This window comes from Etheostoma spectabile, chromosome 23 (genome assembly GCF_008692095.1).
Source record: "Etheostoma spectabile isolate EspeVRDwgs_2016 chromosome 23, UIUC_Espe_1.0, whole genome shotgun sequence".
NCBI classification, from domain to species: domain Eukaryota; kingdom Metazoa; phylum Chordata; class Actinopteri; order Perciformes; family Percidae; genus Etheostoma; species Etheostoma spectabile.
Window position 1 is genome coordinate 18,839,911 of NC_045755.1, and position 3,308 is coordinate 18,843,218.

Here is a 3,308-nt window from a genome sequence, read left to right on the forward strand (position 1 = left end):
TCTCTCTCTCTCTCTCTCTCTCTCTCTCTCTCTTGGTTTCTTCAATTACATTTTGATACAGCTCTGGAAAAGTTAGTAGAGATCTCAGTCCAGCTGTCTCTCTTCTTCTTTGCCAGTAAATGTCATAGTTTCCCCTTACGGTCAGGGCACTAATAAAAAAGTATTTGGAAAAACTTGTCTGAGCTGATCCCCTCCTCACCTCTTCTTGACCCTTGTCTTGATGCATGTTAAGGAAATTTTAGCTGAATGGAGATTCGGAGATATGATATATTGGCTATGGAGGTTTGGATAGGGGCTTTTTAAAAAAAAGCAGAATTAGCAGCATATTTTATGTCTTTTGTGCAGGAACGTTGGAGAACGAAACACAGGCAGATTTTGGGAAGGCTTCAAACCTGCCCTGAATTTAATTCCAAGTTGGCCGCGTTTCAGTGAGCTCCGTCTGCGGACCCAAACCATGTCACCTACACTGAAAATCCCGGAGTCCGTGATGAAAGCAAATGAAAAGAGTTAATATGAAAAATCAACATAATCATGTGCATAATCACAACATTGGCCCTATGCTCTCAGCTTGAGCTCATAACAGCGATATGAGATTGGACTGTATTGCATTAATCATGTAAACGTTGCTCTTGTGATTAAAACAGGACCGCTGTTTATTGCTTGTAATTGTATTTGGGTCGGGCTACGCTCCCAGGAATGCCACACTCAGCATTAATATTTGATGAACTGACTGTGGGTCAGGCGTGGGGGAGCCAGTTCTCCTTTTAGTTGATCTGGGCGCACAGTATTGGAGCTGACCTCAGAGCAGCCTTCATTTCTCTGTAACGTACTGATTATCCAAGCATTAACAAGGTGTTATAATCACTTGTTGGAGTTTATAATAGCCGTCCGAATGATGTCTTGATGGGTTACAAAGGATTTGTTAAAGGTTGATAAACCATTTAGTAATGATTAACAAAAACTTACTATAAAGTTATGATGTGTGGAACAACAACCTCTTAAAAATAAGTAAATACATTGGGGCATTACTAATAATGAGTTAACATGTTTTTAAAAAAAATGTTTTTTGTAAATATTTAGCAGAAGTAACGCCTAATAGGGATCTTAAGTAACGGATGGCTTTGATTTTGTTAGATTGTAATGCAACATTTGCATTGCACTCCATGCAAATCGGCATAAACAGATGTAATGATTTAATTCAATTTCACTGCAATTCAATTTGATTTATAATATCAAATCATAACAAAAGTTATCTCAAGACACTTTAAATATAGAGTAGGCCTAGACTAGACTCTAATTTAATTCTAATTTAACTCTAATTTACAAAGACCCAAAGATTCCAGTTATTCCCCTGAGAGCAAGCATTTAGTCCGACAGTGGCGAGGAAGAACTTCCTTTTAGGGAGAAACCTTGAGTGGTGAGATAAACTTTCTTTTAGGGAGAAACCTCAGACAGACCCAGGTTCTTGGTAGGTGGTGTCTGACGGTGCCGGTTGGGGTGTGATGAGCAGTGGCATTTATAGTAAAAATAAATATAATGGAACTATGACTAGAAATAGGAGTTCATGGCACAGGGCGTAGCCGGACATAGCAGGGTGTAGCAGTGCACTAGAGGATGGATACCCGACCCGAGCCCGACGGGACCCGACGGTACCCGACGGGTCGGGCCGGGTTCGGACAGATTTTTAGAAAGGATGCTCGGGTGTCGGTCGGGCTCGTTCACATCAGCGCGATAAGGCGTTGAACATTTAGAATTTAAAACAGCTTATTATGTAGGTAATGGCGCTTGTTGCCCCGTGTGCTGATGCGCTCATCTGTTGACATTTCCGATGCCTTCCTACAATTGCTTAATAAAGGGCTTTCCTCAAAACAAACGTACATGTGTCATTAGTATGAGAAACAAATGCGATTTTAACTGTGTCGGGCTCGGTCGGGCTCGGACATAAATATCTTAATGCCTGTCGGGCTCGGGTCGGTTCGGTTACTGCTCTGTCGGACGCGGGCCGGGCTCGGACAGAAAAATCCGGCCCGATCCGCACTCTACAGTGCACTGCAGTGCGTTGCAGGACATAGCTGGGTGTAGCAGGGCACTGCAGGGTGTAACCGGGCGTAGCAGGACATAGCAGGGTGTAGTAGGGCACTGCAGGGTGTAACCGGGCGTAGCAGGACATAGCAGGGTGTAGCAGGGCACTGCAGTGCGTAGCAGGACATAGCAGGGTGTAGCAGTGCACTGCAGTGCGTAGCAGGACATAGCTGGGTGTAGCAGGGCACTGCAGGGTGTAACAGGGCATAGCAGGACATAGCAGGGTGTAGCAGGGCACTACAGGGTCTTGCAGGGCGTAGCAGGACATAGCAGGGTGTAGCAGGGCACTACAGGGTGTGGCAGGGCAAAGGAGGGCACTGCAAGGTGTAGCAGGGTGTAGCAGGGTGTAGCAGGGCACTACAGGGTGTAGCAGGGTGATGAGCAGGACCACGGCGACAGCTGCAACCATGATTTAGATGCCACCCTAATCCAGTCCGATTTAGGTGATTTTTTACGTTTTAGCACATTTGTTACCAGGAAATTGTCAAATATAAATATGCAATATATCGGGTGCTAAAAACATTCAGGATCAGCTTCAGAAACTGATTTCAGTTTATTTTCAGATGCGGTGAACATAGTGTGTTATCAGTTTGAGTTGCAGAGGGAAGAATATCTATAATAATATAACTACACTAAAACAACTAACTTTATTTAAGTATCAATTCACCATTCCATCGTGATTTTATAAAGTGTTACCAGAATACCAACCATTTGATTGCCAAAGGGAGGGTGGGGGAAGGAACAGGACGCTCAGTGCTGATAAAAAAAAACAAGAGAGGAAGAGAAAGTGTCCTTTTTTTCTCTTCTTCTTCTAAAAGCTCTTGAAAGCAGCACTCTTATCATGTGATACTGCCAGGCTTTAAAAACAGAGCGAGGGATAGAGAAGACAGAGGCCAGTCCGTCTCTGAAGGAGCAGACAGATGTACTCTTCCCCTTCTTCTTGTGACCTCGCTTACCAAAACAGAGACAGGCCCAAACATAAAGCCACACATTTATTTTTTTTCCCTTTCTGAAATCTATTTTTCCCCCTCCCTCTCCTCGTACAGTATCTATCCTCCTGCCTTTCCTGTTGAATCCAAACTCAAGCCCCTGATAGATCCCATTTTTGGAGGATATAGACTTCAAACGGATTGGATGGATCACTGCAGCTCATCTGAGGGTCTCTCTCTCTCTCTCTCTCTCTCTCCCTGCTTTCATGGTCAGATTTAGTCCACACGGGGTGGGGG

At 44.2% G+C, this 3,308-nt stretch overlaps 2 long non-coding RNA genes across 2 annotated transcripts in view; one reads left to right on the forward strand and one right to left on the reverse strand.

Annotated features, from left to right (window-relative positions):
- LOC116673268 (uncharacterized) overlaps positions 1-3,308 on the forward strand; it is a 15,430-nt gene that overhangs the window by 11,419 nt on the left and 703 nt on the right. The gene's annotated exons all lie outside the window — the stretch shown is intronic.
- Positions 1-3,308, reverse strand: part of LOC116673269 (uncharacterized) — a 20,988-nt gene that overhangs the window by 974 nt on the left and 16,706 nt on the right. The gene's annotated exons all lie outside the window — the stretch shown is intronic.